This window comes from Dipodomys ordii, unplaced genomic scaffold (assembly GCF_000151885.1).
Source record: "Dipodomys ordii isolate 6190 unplaced genomic scaffold, Dord_2.0 Scaffold21, whole genome shotgun sequence".
In the NCBI taxonomy this organism is placed as follows: Eukaryota; Metazoa; Chordata; class Mammalia; order Rodentia; family Heteromyidae; genus Dipodomys; species Dipodomys ordii.
Genome location: NW_012267237.1, coordinates 18,094,102 through 18,113,396, shown reverse-complemented (window position 1 = coordinate 18,113,396; position 19,295 = coordinate 18,094,102). Strand labels below are relative to the sequence as shown.

At 35.4% G+C, this 19,295-nt stretch overlaps 1 pseudogene; it reads right to left on the bottom strand.

Moving 5' to 3' along the window:
- Positions 1–7,907: 7,907 nt before the first annotated feature.
- Positions 7,908–16,907, bottom strand: LOC105983835 (annotated as a pseudogene).
- Positions 16,908–19,295: the final 2,388 nt, after the last annotated feature.

Below are 19,295 nucleotides of genomic sequence, written 5' to 3'. Positions count from 1 at the left end.
AAAAAAGATAAACTTGAAGAATGCTAATAACTGACAACTGTAATTCTAGCTTCTGGAGTAGAAGGATTTCTGTTGGAAGTCAATCTGGGTAGGAAAGTTCAAGAGATTCTTATCTCCAATTAACCACTAACAAACCAAAACAAAATAAAATACCCAAAAGCCAGAATCGGAGCTGGTGAGAGTGGTAGAGTGCTAGCTTTGATCAAAAAAGTTCAGGATCAGTATCCAGTCCTTAGGGGAATTCCTGAGTCCAAGTCCCAGGGTGGACATACACACACACACACACACACACACACACACACACACACACCAAGATAAACTACACATAGTAGGTTTACTAAGTTATAAAAACAAGGAGTGGTATTGAAAAAATTTCATCTATGCCATTTGGATTGCATTTTTAAATTATATTAGTTTGTTTTCATGTTTGAATGAGTCCAACTTGTGACTTCTTAAAAACATAAAACATCTTTAAAGTTTTGTGAATAAGTTGAATGAAATAAAAATGGGTTTCAAGACCTCATGTTCTCAGTTAAGGTTTGCAACTTGTGAAAAAATTAACTTAAAAAAACAAACAGTACATAATGAAGAATATAAGATTTATAGAACATACTCAGAGGCAGCTAAAATGGAAGGTTTTAATGGAAAATTATTTCCTACATTTTATATTGGTTTCTAGTTAGATCTGGATCTTGACCCTCACTCCAGTGACTGGTTTAAATAACCAAGAAAAATTGAGTTCTTTGAGAAACTGCTTTCAATCTCAGATGAGAAAAAATTTCTTCAATCAGAATTTAGAACCCTTTGACATTAGCAGTAAAACTAAACAACTTAACTTAAACCTCATACTTAGACAAGTGACTTGGAAAAGTAGAGATCAAAGTATGGAAAAAATAATTAAGCTCAAATGTATGTCATATTGAGTTGCTCCTTTTAGATAATGTTACTCATAATTTTTTTTTAGAATCTTTCCATCGTCCTTCAATTAAATCTACTAAACTTTTGATCAAATTGATAAATATCAAGCAAACTGGTGTGTTAAAAATGCAAAGAGATGCTGGGCGCCGGTGGCTCACACCTGTAATCCTAGATACACAGGAGGCTGAGATCTGAGGATCCTGGTTCAGAGCCAGCCCAGGCAGGAATGTCCATGAGATTCTTATCTCCAATAAACCACTAGAAACCGGAAGTGGTGCTGTGACTCAAGTGGTGGAGCCCTCACCTTAAGCTGAAGAGCACAGGGGCACCACCCAAGCCCAGAATTGAAACCCCATGACCGAACAAAAAAAAAAAAAAGAGAAATCTATCCCCAAAGGAAAGTAGAAATAAAGGATTGACATTTTCATATAAACAAATGGTTTTATTTGATATAAGCTCATACTGATTTACATTATTCTATGCTTTGGAAGATTAAAATGAGGATATAATTCTTGCTTTGGTGTTTGGAATACATTATGCCTGAAGCTAATTGTATGTATAAGTAAAGATTTGATAAAACAATATATGTAATCAGCAAAGGAAGCTTGATCCTATACAATACATGTGTTTATGACAATCATTCTATGTAATTGTGCTGGCAGATGAGGAAAGGTGGAAAAAGTGAAATTTTATTGAGGTTATATATTTATTTATGCTAACATGGTAGCTGTGTATGAACATTGGGTTTAATTTGCTCAGCTGGAAATTGCTGCTTCTTTCTATGCAAAATGTATGTTAGAGTTCCTATAAGGCAAAATGACATGAACTTTATATACAAGTACTTGTTAATTTTGGAGCCAGAAAATATAACCAATTATTTTACCAAAATAAAAATACCTGGATATATTTGTTATTCAGCTGATTATATATCTATGCTATGTTTCAATTAATATTCATCAGTTGTCTTTGATTTTTGACTTAAGGTTTGATTGTTCCTTCTATTATTATCCATGATTCCTTCCTTACATTTGATAAATAGGGCATCATCTTAATAATTTCAAACTCAAAGCATTTCAATCCAATGAACTCGGTTGTAACACTTAGACTTGTTGTACTACAATATTCCCAAATTATATTTTTAACAACTATAACAAGATAAAACTCCTTAAGGAGCTAGGTTAATATTTATTAATTCTTAAGATTTATGTAAGTACAGACAGTACAATTTAGTCTTCACCTGCAAGCAGCCCCAGGATTCAATGTTGTCACCTTTCCAGACAAGAAATGATTGAAGGAGAGATCAGGGAGGCTGGATCTTATCTAAAGAGCCTTCCTGAATAAAAGAGTTTTTGTATAGGAGTGGAAACCATCTACCATCTAAGTGATTTCACAAAAAAATGAGATGGATGGTCACTGAACCAAGTACACATTTCAGTGTCACGAAAGGTAGAACATTAACATGGAAGTGACCCTTTAAAATAAATGGAAGCAGTAAGAATTTTCCATCTTACTTGGAACATAACAAGCAGCTCATTTGAGACAGAACATGATAGGTTGATCATGTGAACAGAGATCTTCACAGGCATGGCCCATGGGCAATGAAATTGACTGAGAACAACATACACAACAATACTAACAACAATAACAACACAATTTAAAGCAAAAGTACCCGAGAGAAATAAAAAAATGCCCAGTTTTAGAGAACTTAATTGAAGCTACTGAATACTTTTCACATAAAGATTTAAAAAGAAATACAAATGCACTGAACTGAAAGTGAAAATAGAAAAGAAAAAAAATCTAGAAACTTCTGGACCATAAAGCTAGCATCAAGCAGATAATAATTAGACATGACACAGACAAGAGCAGATAGACCTGCAAATTGAACTACTGTCAAAGAATTAAGTAAAATTTGATAAAATGATATAATATGAAAAAAATTAGAAATGGAATGAGCATAGAAAATATCATCCCATATCTCAGTAAACGATGTTTCTGGAGACCATACAAGTTAGAAGAAAAAAATTAAAAAGAACACTTTTATGAAGGAGCATTCAAAAAAGAAGGTATAACTTAATTTGAGTCCCACAAGAAAGCACTGGAAACGATATGGATAATTCACACTAAGACATATCTATTTTAAGTTTCCGAACTGTAAGATTTTTTTTTTTAATATAAGCAGAGAGGCAGGAAGTAGCAATTCACTTTCATGGGTAGAATTCAAGCTGGGCCCAGTTCTCTTGTGAGCTCCAATCAGGAAAAAAAATATCAAGAACTATCAGCAAATTCCTCAGATAAATAAAATATGATCCAATATTACACCAAATCAAGTTGTTCTTCCACTATAAAAGTAGAAAATATTCATTGTCAAATGAAAAGCTAAAAAAATAAAAGTCACTGGTCCTTCTTGAAGTAAAAAAAGCCAACCAAATAAAAGATACACAGATGCAGAGAAGGAACTAATGTCTATGTAAGCACAGAAAATAATGGGAACATTCTGGAAATGTTCACAGGGAAACGGTGAAGAAAATACTCAAGACATTGCCAAACAGCCAGTAACTGAGACACCTATGCACTGCTGTTACAAACATGAAAAGCAAAGGAAAACCACAACTAATTAAACAGGAAACAATCAAATCCAAGAGCGTAAGAGATGCTTGCGACAAAGCTATTCATGACTGGAAGCTGGGCTTATCCAGGAACATGTTCTCTAATACCAGGGAAGACTGAGGGATGTGCAAAGTTGCGGATTTGAAGAAATACTGTTCATGCACTAATGACAAATAGCAGAAAAATTCAGGCATTTATTATCGATGATGGAACTAGTTTTAAAACAGGTGAGAATGAAATAATATAGATCTTTGAGTAATCTCTGTTGGCTTTACACAATAAAATGACTTTGATCTACTTTAAAATATAATTTAAATTAAACAGATGCAGAATTTAAAGTTAAAACAGATAAAATTTGAGTAACATGATCAAAATTGGGAGATAATGGGTGGAGATGTGGGAAGAAATTTAGGTGGGCTAATTATCTGATCACTCAAAGAAGTGCATGAATTGATTCAATTTCAGATGATATAGCTTTTTGTATTAAAAAATACTGATTCAAACTTTTCAATTTTTAAATAATCTATCTTAGGAAGAAGATTTTAAAAAACTCTTGCAAAGAATAAATTTGTACCTGAAACCAGTTTGCTTTCTAGTATTACTTTAGCTTGCTTTAATGCTTCAAATCCATATAGGTATATTAATAAGACATAACTCTCACCATCTTTTTAAGATATAAAAAGTTCAATAAGATTCATGCATTCAATATTGGAGAAATCATTTAAGGGAAATTGTCTGGAGTATTAGGTGGAAAGTGAAATTTGGAGAGATTAAAGCAAGGATTTATTGTTCTGTCCGCCACTGATCAATTGATAGAACAACTACTTGAGTAACTGAGCTGCACTATGAAGTGTTTATCAGCACTGGAATTAAGTGGTTCATTAACTCCCATACATACAACATTTTTACAGATTTTCTCCATTAACACTAAATCTTACTTTGAGGTTGTATGTAAAAGGGAACCACGCAATATGCATAAGAGTAATCAACATTCCTGGCTGTTTATAGAGACACAGCAGTGAGAGTTTCCAAGATACTTTTTGTTTTTTGTTGTTTTTTTTTTTTTTTTTGGTTGGTCATGGGGCTTGAACTCTGGGCCTCAGCACTGTCCCCCAGCTCCTCAGCTTCACAGCACCACTTCCAGTTTTCTGAGTGGTTTATTGGAGATAAGAGTCTTATGGACTTTCCTGCCCTGGGTGGCTTTGAACCACGATCCTCAGATCTCAGCCTCCTGAATAGCTAGGGTTACAGGCATGAGCCACAGATGCCTGGTTCCAAGATACTTCTGTTTCTAGAAACAGGAATACACTGAGGAAAATCGAATGGACTGGAAGGTCAACTTCATTGAATCACAGCATCTTTCTTAATATCAATAAAGAACTGACAGGATGGAGACTAGGAACATATGACATGGAATTGAGGCGGAGTTCTTTTTCATTGCAAAATAAGCTAAAGTTGGTGACAACAGTAAATGTTTCCAAGAATTTGTTTGGGGGAGGTTTTGAAGCCCTAAATATATTTTAGATAGGAGGCCTTTGTTTGATGCATAGCTAGTAAAGATCTTCTCCTATTCCTTGGGCTACTAATCTTGGTAGCTTTGTCCTTTGCCATGCAGAAACTCTTCAGGTTGATGCAGTGCCATTTATCCAACCTTTCTTTGATTTGTTGTGATTCTGGATCTTTACTTTGGAAAAATCCTTGACCTGTGCTAAAGAGCTTTTGTGTTTCCCTGATTCTGTTCTTACACTGAGGTCTTTGATCCATTTTTTTGGAGTTGATTCTGGTGCAGGGAGATCTAAGTTCAGTTTTCTACACATGCATAACCAATTCTGCCAGCACTATTTGTTGTAGATATTGTCTTTCTTCCATCCTTTATTTTTGGCTCCCATATAAAAGATTATGTGGCTACAGGTTTGTGGGTTGATTTCTGGGTCTTCAATTCTATCCCATTAGTCCTTCCTCAGGCATATTCTTTTGCCAGTACCAAGCTGCATTACTATTATTGTTATTATTGTTACTTTTATATTTTATAGCTTCGTAATAGAGTTTGAATCTTGATATTGGTTTTCCACCAACACTGTTCTTCCTGCTAAGGATTGCTTCAGTTATTCAGGGTCTTCCATTATTCCATATGATTTTTTTGGATTGCTTCTTCTATATCATTGAATGATTATATTGGGATTTTCATGAGTATTGCTTTGAATTTGTAGATAACTTTGGACAATGTTGTCATTTCCATGATATTAATCATTCCAATCCAGGAGCCTGGGAGGTTTTTCTACTTCCTTAAATCCTTAAATCCTTTTTCAGGTTTTTGAAGTTTTCATCATAGAGGTCCTTCACACCTTTGGCTAAGTCAATTTCTAGGTTTTTTTGAGGCTATTACAAAAGGAGTTGATTCTTGATTTCAGACTCATTCTTCTAATTGTTGGCATACAGAAAAGCTAGATTTTTGCCAGTTAATTTTATACCCTGCTACTTTGTCAGTTTCAGATCAGATTAAGTAACTTGGGAGAGGAATCTATGGGGTTCCTTAAATGTGGGATCATGTCATCTGTAAAGAGGAAGAGTTTTACATCTTTTTCCCAATTTGGATCCCCTTTATGTACATCTCTTGCTTTAATGCTCTAGTCAGGAATTCCAGTACTATATTGAAGAGGAGTGGAGAGAGAAGACGCACTGTGTCATTCCTGAAATTAGAAGAAATAGTTTTAACTTTTACCTTAAGTATAATGCTGGCTGTAGGTTTCTCATATGAAATCTTTATTATAAAATTTGTACTAAGTGAAGTAAGCCAGACCCAAAGAAACAGAGGTTTCATAGCTTCCCTCATATAATTAGAATGTGCTTATAAATTGGCAAGCAAACCCAATGGAGTAAAAGTAAAATAATTACACCTGGACATGATTAATTTACACAGTAAGAACAAAGGAGAATATTCCTAGGAGAGGGTCACAAGGACTCAATAGCTATGTGTGTATGATCATATAAAATGATGCTTAACAAAATGAACTCCAAGAAATGGGAGTGAATGGTTTGCACTGTTTCAGTTCTTTTCTTCTTTTTGTTTCTTCTTTCCTTTTTTCTTTGGTTTACTCCCTCAGCTCTTCAGCTCAAGGCTAGCACTCTAACACTTGAGCCACAGGACCACGACTGTATTTTTCTGCTTATGTGGTGCTGAGAAATCAAACCCAGGGCCTCATGCATGCAAGGCAAGCACTCTACCATTGAGCCACTTCCCAGCCCCCAGCCCCTTTCTTAATATAAGTTTATCTAATTTGTTGAGGGAAAGGGTAAGCAAAAAAATGGTGGGACAAAAAGTGAATCTATTCAACAGTGAAACCTAGTAGACAGTATGTTGGAAATGAACTATACGAGTTTGGTGAGAGGAGAGCCAGAAGGGGAAAAATTGGGAGAGAAAGAGGAACATGGTGACACTGTTCAAAAGGAAATGTACGTATTACCTGACTAACATAACTATAACCCCTCTGAACATCACCTTTACAATGAAATTTTAGAAAAAGAACAAAACAGTCAAAAGAACATAGAAAGAATAAAAAGAATAGAAGAATTTGAAAAGAAAAAAATATCCAAAGTTGTATAGAGTAGAATTATCTTATTCTGGCATTGTGTCTAGCTTTCAACTTTCAAAATGGAGATTACTTTTCACAAATTTGTCATCACTTCTCTGAAAGAGGGATGTTCAGGCTTACAGAGGTATGTTAAAGGTTGTATGCAGCCACAATCTTTGAATATTTTAGAGGGAGTAATTTACTTTATGATGGTCTTTATTTACAATTTTATTGGCAAAAAAAGAAAAGGAAAAACTCTAAAGACAGCTTAACACAGGACCTTATAGCTGATCCAATCTGATCAAAGAAGTTCTATTTCAATTCTCCATGTAATTGTCCACAGATATACAATACTGAATCTGCATATGCAGTTGCCTTTATCAAGTACAGTGCTCACATTTTAGGAAGTCTTTAAGACACATAAATACAGAGGAAAAAATTCATTGAAACCTGCATAAAATGTGGGGTACTTTAAATATAAATTCATGTTGCTCCTAGTAATTACATATATGCAATGAAAATCAAAATCTAGGCAAGCAATTACACTTCCTAGGAACAGTTACAACAACCAATCATTTTCTGCTATGACCATTATATTTTTAATTTATAATGAACTACTCTGAACTTACTATGAGATGTAGCCAAAGTCAGAAGAAAAGATGTAGGGAGAACATTCCTTTTTTGGAGGACAGAAAGCCTTCCAGAACCAGCATGGGAAATAAACATCCTGTTGTTTCTAGATGGGAAAAAAAATGCAGTCAATTTCAAATCCTGTCGAGCTGACTCAACTTTTCATCAACTTGTTTGGTGTCATTGCTCTAAATCAAATGTGTTTAATTCTTCTTCTAATGCATCCAAATCTTCCCCAGTAAAAAGATTTTCATCAGCAGGAACAGCATCGATGGCTCCATTTTCCTGTCCTTTCCCTTCATTGTCCTCTTCCAAATCACTTCTTTTACCATTTTCTGCCCTACCTCCAGATGCTTCGCTTAATTTGCTGTCATCTTTAAAGCATATGTATTGAATCTTTCAAGACTGGCTACCGCAATACCAGTCTCATCCACAGCTCTAGGGGCATGCAGCCTTAAATCTATGTCATTTACACTCATGAAATCATCAACTTCATCACCTCCTGTTTTCTGAAGATAAAGGGTGTCAGCTGCTTTTTCATCATCATCATTAACAAGTTCAGGATGAAATTCCAACACTTCAAGACCACTGATCACCAGTGCCTTCCTTACTTTGAAGTCTGTTTTTCTTCTTTCCATATCTTGTTCAAGTTTATCAATCTTTTCCTATCTTTTCCTTTTCTTCCATGCAAGAAAAGATTCTTGAGTGATTTTGGTAAAATTTGGACCTAGGTCAGAACTCTCTCTTTCAATCAGGACTTCAATGAAATGTCATCTTCTTCCTCCTCTTTTTTTTATTTTTTTTATTTTTTTGTCCTTTTTCAACACATATCCAGGAGGAAGTGCATGACGACACATGCAGTAACCACTTCCTCCAGGACGAACCCCAAACCAGCCATTGTTATTTTCAATAGCTTCAAGGAAATACTTGCACACTATTTGAGATTTTGGTTTTATTTTCCACCTCACCGTGCTTCTTGCTCACTACTTCTTCCAGCTTTCTCATCCCAATTTTCCATTGTGTCTTCTTCGAGTTCTTCGTCCCTAGTATCAATCTAAGCACTTCGTCTTCCACATTTTCTCTCAAAGTCAAGTCATGAGAGAACTTACATTTATCTCCTTTAGTACACTGTCCTTGCCCTTTAGTACACTGTCCTTGCTTGAAGAAGGCACATACTACAGACTTGGGATCTGCACCTTGACTTACTTTTTGAGCAGCAACAAAAGTTTTAAACAGCTCATTTAGTTCTTGCAATTCTTTCTTCTTACCATCTTTCTTCAATTTCTTTTCAGTTTTACTTTGTGTTACCTGACTTGGATTTTGTTGACCAAATTTAACTTGGTGAATGACAGCCTTGATAAACTTCTGTTGTTTTGCACCTTTCTTTTTCTTTAGGCCATATGTTTTGTCTTCGATAATCTTCTCCTTCTTTTTCTGTTCTGCCTTTTTTCTTCCTCCCTTCCTCCCCCTCCCTCCCCCCCCTGCACCTCCACGCGGCCTGACCCTAAAATGAATCCTGTTTGATCATGGTGTATGATATTTTTGGATGAATTGTTGAAGTTTTTGGCCAAAATTTTGTTGAGAAGTTTTGCATCAATGTTCATCAAAGAAATGGGTCTATATTTCTCTTTCTTTGGTGAGTCCCTGCCTGGTTTTGGGATGAGGGTTATGATGGCTTAATAGAATGAGTTCAGTAGTGAACTTTCTCTTTCAATATCATTGAAGAGTCTGAGCTCTGCTTTGAAGGCCTTGTAGAATTCCACTGTAAATTCATCTGGTCCTCGGCTTTTCTTAGATGAGAGGTCTCTTATTGCTGTTTCTATTTAAATGATTGATGTAGGCTTGTTAGGCTGGTTTAACTCATCTTGGTTTAGTTTTGGCATGTCAATATTTGCTAGGAAAGGTTCATTTCTGCCAAGTTCTCAAACTTATTAGCATAAAGGTTTGAGAAGTATTCCCTTATAATGTTGTGAATCTTAGTTGTTTCTGTTTTTTTTTAATTTAATTTTTTTTTATTTTTTGTGAACATACTGTACAGAGGGGTTACAATTACTTGGACAAGATAATGAGTACATTTCTTATCAAGCATTGCAGCCTCCTCCTTTGTTTACCCTTCACATCCCTTCCCAGCCTCCTCCCTGCCACCCCACCCAATCCTTCCCCCCCCCCCCGCACCGAATCCTTCCCCCCTCCCTCGCACCGAAGTTGTAAAGTTCGTTTTCGACATAAAACCTGTACTTCTCATTGTTGCAACAGGTCCACCTGTATCCTTAAACGACTTGTTTTTCCCCATCTCCTCCACAAATTATACCGACATCAAATATAGTGAAAGCAGGGGTTATACTGTGGGGAAGAGACATACAAAGCAACAAAGAATAATCTTATAAATGCGTTAGAAAAAAATGCATGAAAGAAAAAAACATTAAAATACATATAAGGGTTCATTTTCCTAACATCACATTATCTGACCTTTTCTGCTTGACTCATACATATACTAGATATTGCAAATAAGGGAAACCATGGGACCTATGTTTCTTTGGGCTTCTGTAGTGATGTTTCCATTCTCATGTCTGAGTTTATTTATTTGTGTGTGTTCTCTTCTTTTTCTGATAAGATTTTCTAAGAGTCTGTCAATTTTGTTAATTTTTTCGAAGAACCATTTTTTTTGTTGTTGATTCTTTCTATGGTTGTGGGACTTGACCTCTGGTCCTGAGCGCTGTCCCTCAGCTCTTCAGCTCAAGGCTAGCATTCTACCACTTGAGCTACAGAGCCACTTCCAACCTCTTCATAATGTATGACCACCTTCCCGAAATGTAGACTCTGTAGTTGGTTAAAACTTGGTAATGTTCAATATGGTATCATCAGTCTAATTGGATTCCCCAGCATAATAGGATGTGCTGGGTTAAGTAATCTTTGGGAAATAAACTCTCAGTGTGGTATTGCCCGAGAATACAGGCAGGTGCACTCCAACACATTAATTTAACAGGTATTGTAGAACAAGATGGGAGGATTATAAATTTAAACCAAAACTAAAAAAAAAAACAAAAAAACAGAAAAACACATCAGAGCAGTATCCCCAGTGGAAAAAGACACTGAGACATTACACTTTCTGCTCATAACTTATACAAGCTTAAAATTTCATTTCCTTTATTGGATATGTCAAATTTACATTATTTTTTTGTACCTTCATAAATTTCCTTAATATAGCATATTCTTAATACTCATGGTTTATACTTACCCTCTAAAATCCCTCTGCATTTCCATGGAATCTTTTGCTCTCAGAATTCTTGCTTATGATGGTAAATGAGTATAATGTCATCAATACGGGTACCAACATGATATCTTACACAATTATAAAATGAGGAGGAGAATGTGATAGAGAGAAAGCAAAGTATAATATCTTCCTTCTCATATAAATAACAACTTGCTTCTGATCCTAGCTGTCATATACAAGAAGACAACACACACTAAATTGATACAAACAAGTGTAATGGCAGAGGTTAAGATGGAGGGAACTCACATCCTGTCTCAGCTATTGAATCCTTCATTTAAATAAGATTTGGAAGTTCATAGTCATCCTTCATGCTTGATAGAATCTCAATATATGATTCTGAATAAGGCACTGTTCTTTTTTATTCCTTCCAAGACAGAATACTGCTAGTGACTTGCTTATTTGGGAAGTTTTAAGAGCTATCACTAGACGTTTCCTAAAATAATGGCATATATCCCATGGTCAAAGAACTGGGAAATGGTTGCATGGTTAGGATGGGTAAGAAGTTCATCTATCCCAAATCTCCTTAAAGAAGATAGAGAATTAGCCTTATAGTATGTCTTTGTAATGACTTGACTGGTTTCTTACCAATATTGGGAAAATTTAGCTTTGTCATGTCTTTTATAAGCTTCTATCTATTTGGATGACTATCATGGATATTGATGGAAAATCTTTGCTATTGTGTCTGTAAGCTTTGATAGCATACCATACTCCATACAGATTTGGGAATCTGCTTCCCCCTTGAGTATAGTCCTCTTAAAATTCTCAGATCCTTTCAAGAATGAATAAATGAACATTTATAAGTTCCCAAGAAAAACAAGCCACTTTCTAAAACTTTTTTTCTAGATTAACCTTTTGAATTATTTTCCTCTGAAGAGAGAATGTATTCTCCTGAGGATAGGATGAAAGGGAATTAGGCTAACATGGAGAATTCAAAAGAACATGGGGACTTCCCAGTTACTCATTTGAGACCTGCAGATCACATTCTTTATCAGATTACCTGCTGGAATATAACTTGCCAATCAAGGCTAGCCATTCACTCTCTTTGGCAACTCTGTCACCCTTAAAACTACGTCTGGTCTGAATGCCAGTACATTCTGCCAAGTATCTACATGAAATGGGCATTTCAAAACTGCCATGATAAATTTCCAGCTTTCACAATATGTATGAGGTTGATATTTTCTTGTCTTGAGGCTAATTTTTCTTCTTTTATGCTTTAATACTATTAAGTATACATGTGCCCTGGTTTTTCAATGCCCCAGTAGTGATAAAGCACATGTTCAGATGCATGTCATGAGCTTTTCCCCAGCCAACATGTGGTGAGGTGCTTGTTATTGAACTTTGCAACTGAGAAGCATGGGGAAGAGGTTCTCAGCTTTTGCCAAGGGTATTAACATTGATAGTTAAATTTTCTTTTTTTTGGGGGGGTCCAGTCGTGGGGCCTGAACTTGGGGCCTGGGCGCTGTACCTCAGCTCTTCAGCTCAAGGGTAGCACTCTACCACTTGAGCCACAGCCCCACTTCTAGTTTTTTCTTTTTGCTTATGTGGTGCTGAGGAATCTAACCCAGAGCCTCAGGCATGCAAGGCAAGTGCTCTACCACAGAGCCACCTTCCCAGCCCACTGATAGTTGAATTTCTAAGCATTATTGTTTTTCCAAAATTGAAAAATCTTAGAAACAAAAGGCTCTATGTCACTGGTGTTTCCAAGTAATGATTTAGGGAAAATCATTGATCCTATTCTTTGATTCACAGTGCCTACGATACAGGTCAGAAGAAAAATAAAATAATACCAGTAATTTTAGTACCTTTGCATGTCAGCCATTTTTAGATATTGACCATAAAAGAGAAGAATTTACTTGTGTGTGTGTGTGTGTGTGTGTGTGTGTGTGTGTGTGATGGGGCTTGAATTCTGGGCCTGGGCACTGTCCCTGTGGTCTTCAGCTCAAGGCTAGCACTCTGCCATATGAACCACAGTACCACTTCCGGTTTTCTAGTGTTTTATTGGAGCTGAGTCTCATGGGCTTTCCTGCACGGGCTGGCTTTGAACCATGATCCATAGATCTCAGCCTCCTGAGTAGCTAGGATTACAGGCATGAGCCATTGGCATCGGGGAGAATTTACTATTTTCTAAACAAAGCACAGTTCTAAGTTTGGTTACATGTGTCTATGTGAAGATTGAAACCCTCATACTCTTCCTTAACTTATTCACTCAATGTTAGAGCTCTTCCACTTGAACCATAGCTCCTTTTCTGGCTTTTGGTTAGTTACAGAGAGGAATCTCAGAATCTGTCTTTGTAAGCTGGCTTTGACCACAGTATGCAGATCTCAGCCTTCTAAGTAGCAAGGATTATAGGTGTGAGCCTCTAAGTCTCATTTTTAAAGCAATTAGATTTAGCCTGAAAAGTTTAAGTTCGCATTCCTTCTAGTACCCAACATACTTTGACAATCACTGGTTTTAAGGAGAGATCAAAGGTCCACCAGAGATCTTCAGTGTCACTTTAGAATGTACAGCACACATTTTCAATCCATAATGTGATTCCCCCACAATTTTCCATACTGCACATGCTTGATATTCATCTTCTCACTGAGATCAAACAACATTATTTTAGAGAGGGATGGAGTCAAAGGAAACATAGACTATGGTAAAAAATTCATCTCAATATTATCTTGCCTTTTCTAGCTTTATTTCTTATCCCTCAGCACATGGAAGAAAAATCTAGACCTCAACCTTCACAGCAATAAAATATATATTTGATATTCACTCTATTTCATACAAATTGGGATCAAATAATACACAACTACTATGATTTTTACTTACTAGTGTGGTAGTATACCTCCATACAGCATCTGTCAATATTTCTATATTATCACAGTCAAATATTATTTCACTATAATTTGATTTGTAATTTGTAATTGTTTATGGGGACACTTGTATTGTGCCATATTCTTTCTGGCTACTGAAAACAATTACAAAAATCTTTCACATACATTTTCTGTGGATATATATTTTTTCTACTGCTTTTATTTATTTATTTATTTATTTTTGGGTCCGGTCATGGGGCCTGAACTCTGGGCCTGGGCGCGGTCCCTCAGCTCTTCAGCTCAAGGCTAGCACTCTACCAGTTGAGCCACAGCACCATTTCCGGCTTTTTTTTTTTTTTGCTTATGTGGTGCTGAGGAATTGAACCCAGGGCCGCGGGCATGCAAGGCAAGCGCTCTACCACTGAGCCACCTTCCCAGCCCTCTACTGCTTTTATTTGGCAATAAGTTTTAAATTCTTTTGGCAATCTATGGGTGTAATTTCTCAGTTTTATTGTGACTTTTAGGTCTGAGGTTGATTTGAGATGCCAAATATGATAGTGAAAGTTCTGTTTTTTCTTATGAAGTAGTGAGTATGTTGTGAAATGAATTATGGGGTAGATATAAGTTCTGTGAATATAAATTGTAATTACAAAATTCTTCACATTGATTGGGTGAATTGCATTTGATAAAAAATACAGTTATTAAGGACTTAAAAATAATCACCAAAAATAGTTTCATGAAGAATTTCACAGATCATAGTCTGTCCTCAGTGATTTTATAGTGGGCATAGGCAGGGCAAAATGGAGCCTGAAAGAAAGGAAGAACTAAGTGAACAGTTGGATTCAACAAAGCTATACAAAGGTCAACTTGAATAACTTTTAGCTTTCAAATTTTGAACATAAGGATAAATAATATCAATAGTGCATTAAAACTCATTCAATGAAAAAGAATGCTATTAATAAATTCTGGCATGTAATGAATATTTGATAAAGAATGATATTTTGGGGAAAATTTCAAAAGATATCATTGCAAAACATTTATTACTGTTGAAGTGGGAGAGATAATTTGACAGCTTAAAAGCCAGTCAAATACCATTTCACTTTTAACAATCAGATTATTAGCTCATAATAAGATTCAGTAAGAATCATATTCTTGTAGGATGTCTGTTAAAGATGAATAAACATAGTGTATACAATGAGGAAATAGAAGACATAGGCAAAACTAAAGACAAATGCCCTCAAAATAAATATTCTGAATCATTCTGTGTGTGTGTGTGTGTGTGTGTGTTTAAGGTCAAAAGACAGGTTTCAATTACACCTTGAATTCACCTATGTAGAAATAACTAGATTGACTTTGGACAATTAATCAGTGATTACTGAAGTTACCTTGACACCTAAAAATGACCATGAATGTTAGTGCCCATTAAAACACTAGAGTTAGAACCTTATAGAAAAGTATGATTGGCTGAAGTGAGTCATTAGATTCAATGCCTGTATCAATTTAACAAATCACCATTGATCCCTGCCTTTATTGCAGTCTGACCTCTACAATTCCATTGTACCCTATTAAATTTGAAAAGAATAATTGGAAAAGACTCTCATAAAATCTATAAAGATATACACAATACAAGAACACTATAAACTCTCTCTCATACACACTCCTACATAAACACACAAACCTCTGAATATTTATCTTAAATTTGAAAATAGAATAAACCGGTGAATAGTTTCTAATTGATGATTTCTTCCATTCTAAAGATGTAGTTTCAGTAGTTAATAAATTGGATAATAAAAATCTAAATGTGACAGGTTGATTGCCACTAACACAATAACATCCTACACCCAATTATTCCGTTCAAATAATACCAGATGTCACTATGATTGAACTCTATTGCTCAGGTCAGGTATGTGGAATTCCTAATCTCAGGTCCACATATAGAAATGGGGTAACTTCAAATTTGATGAATTTAAAATGGGGTCTTAGTTGATTATAGTAGACTCCAAATTAATTAACTGGTATCTTAATAAAGACAGATACATCTAGTCTCACAGTGAAGAACGCAAGATGGAAGGAAATGAGACAGATGCAAATATAGAGCAAGCAAAAGTGAAGGAACACAGAGATTGTCTGCAGCAGAAAAGACTAGGAAGAGGAAAAAATCCTTCAAAGAGACACTAAGAGGAAGGAGACTCAGTTGATAACTTGATTTCAAGTTGAAGCTACAAAAAGCTCATGAAAATAAGTTTCTATTATTTGTCTCATCCAGTTGGTGACATTTTTCTGGTGATAGCCCTAATGCAGACATAAATACATACCATATGCAATACATTTACAAGTGATATTTAAATAGGTCAAAGGTTTTTGATACATTATTATATATTTTAGCACTTACCACATCTTTATGAATTGTGATTTATGGCTTTGCTTTTGAAGCCAGATATCAAACATGAGCTTTCACTAACTATTGAAAGCATTGGCTAAATAAACAGCTTTTATTCCTCATGAGAGAAAATTAGAAACTGACCATTGACAGCATTAGAAGGGGAGAACACATGGTATCTGTAAAAGAATACTACATTAAAAAAAATCTCATTTGAATCTCATTTTTCATGAGAATGCCACAAATAGCAAGAGTTTTGTAATGTTTTGAGCTGAAAGGATTACAATTACAAAGCACAAAATGAACTGTACTAGAAAAAAGGGGAAAATTTTAATCCAGAGAAAACAATCTCCAAAATTATTTACATTACTTGTAAATGACATTTCAAACCCTGAATGATCTCTGAAAATGAGACCAAACATACCAAGTTTCCTAAGGAGGCTCTGGGAAAACTGAAATAGGCACATCAAGGGTTACATTTTTGTAACAGAAAAGTAGATAGTCGGAAACTAAGAACAAGCTAAGAAACCTGTCTCTACTTTTGCCAGAGTACCCTGGGAGTTGTTCCAGTGAAATCTGAGTCAATTAGTAAAGAGAAAAAAAATGAAGATGGAGTGAGTCCTGGACATTTTACACTGAGGGGTGTCTAGAAGCTGAGCGTGGGCTCAGAACACTGCAGCTTTCCTCCACTTTCCACTCACCTGACGTCCACAAACCTGTGACCCATACTGTGTTGCCTGTGCTGGCTCTTTGGATCTTTCTATCTCTCTTTCTTTCTTTGTCTTCTCTTCTCTTCTCTTCTTTCCAAAAGGAAGTTACTGGACAAAATTTAGAAGGAAAGGAGCATTATTGCAATTCTCCACTTAACAAATGACAGTAGCAGTACAAAAGGGGCAAAGAAAGGATGTCTTCTGTCATAGATCCTCAATCCAGATAGAAGTGTCCTTGAGAGTAGAGGACAGAGCAGAGGGAGCAGATAGGTAAACTTGATGTGTATAATGTGTGTGTGTTTTGTATAGCTGTGTAGAATTTATTTCAGAAAATCATCAATGAAAGCAATACTGAGAGTATTTAGGATGTGGAAAAGAAAAGGCAAATGTTTGCCCTTAACACTCGGAATTGATATCTTCAAATCTATGAATGACAAGCTATTCTACCCTGTCAGTTCTCAGCCATCCAGTCACTCTTGAAACCAACTGTCCACATAATATTTCTCCTTAGTTATGGAATGATTAATCTTTAATGTTGAGATACAGCCTTATCCAAGAAAAATAATTTGTGATGAATCATTCTGACCACATATTTTGTCTGTGGTGAACATCAGATAATTTTATGTCCTTCAAATAGGTAGAAACAATATATTTAACTCTAAGCACCAAATATGTCACTATCACAATGGCCAAAATCTCTGACAAGCAGAAAACAGAACTCAGAGAAGTTATAGATGAAAAGAAAATTATTTGGGATGTGTATTAAAAAATTAGTAAAATAAATATCCAAATAAGTAATAATCACGGAAAAACAAAGAAAAACTGAAGAAGTATAAAGTGAAAGCAGAATAAGGAACAAATGTTCACCAGAATGTTTATTTCATGTCCAAACATAAAGGAGCTTGAAATGTTACAACATAATAAAAAATGAAATATTAATGCAGATAATCAATTTCCATCTATGTTAAAAAATATAATTTTCATGAGTAGTGAAGCTTTATGTGGAGAGGCAGAGACAGCAGTGGGAATCAAGTTGGAGGTAGGGCAAGATGGAGAGAATAAGGAAATTTAATATGATCAAAAAAGGGATGACAAAGAAATTAAGCATACCACAGTGAATTGTTATTGTTTTAAGAATTAAAGAAAGCAAATAAAATATTTACAAACCAGAGAAATTGAAAAATATAATGCTCAGATTTTTTCTGTTGTTGAAGTAAAGACATACCTACCATGCAAAATAAATCAGTGATAGAATTCTAAATATAATGCTTAACATGGAGACAGTTATCCAAATGACAGTCCATTCTAGTATGGTTGCTAAAATTCAAGCACAAAGAAAGAAGACCAAGAGGAAGCAAGGGAGAAACGGTGCTTCCAATCAGTGTGACATATGAATTGAATTTGATTTTTTTCAGCAATATTCTATTAGAAACAATTTTATCAATACTTTAAATACGTGAAAGGGAAGAAATGTGGTGCCCAGAATTTGATCATCTGTGACATCTGTGACTTTGATTTTAAAAAATCTTCTAGTAAAGCAACAATTTACAGTATAAGTAAAAGTTCTGCTATTTATGAATAATCCAGTGACTCTCTTGGGGGTAGAAAACAGGTGGCTATAAAATAAGAAGCAGGTAGAAATGGAGGTGTAAACCATCTTAAATCAGTTAAGCCATAGTAACTATCAGTGCAAAGATGTTTCTTGTTCCTCTCCCTTCTCTTCCCCTCTCTGTAACGCTTCCTGTTGAAGAGAAACCTCTCCTTAGGTTTTCTAGTTGAAAGGTAACCCGCTGACATCTCTCTTTAAAATATAATAATTATTATTATTCATTGACATCTCTTGTGATACCTCTACCAGAGAAAGCGAACAAGACACATTTCTATGTAAGCATTCTCTGACCCAACTCATGCCTTCCTGCCCATTGTCTCCCTGGTTTACTTTGTTTACCTTACAAAAGATTTTTCTTCCCCCATGGTATAACCCCTGTTTTCACTGTATTTGATTCCAGTGCCCTGCATCTTGTATATACACTATTCTAACTTGGGGAGGGGAAGGGAAAAAACAAAATGCTTAAATAGGGATACAGGTTGACCCATTGTAACAATATGTACAAGACACTATGTTTAAAATGAACTTTACAACTTGTGGGGGAGGGAGGGAGGAGTTGTGGAGGTGGGTAGGGAAGGGATGGTAGGAGAAAAACAAAGTAGGAGGTAACAATGTTTAATAGGAAATATATTCATTACCTTACTCATGTAACTGTAACCCCTCTGTACACTATTTTTACAATAAAATACATATCAAAAAATATTTTCACAAACTAAAGAACTCTAAGAAAGAGATTTGTGGTCCTCTATTTTTGCCAGGACCAGTTTAGAGTTAATCTGTTTCTTTCTACCATTTT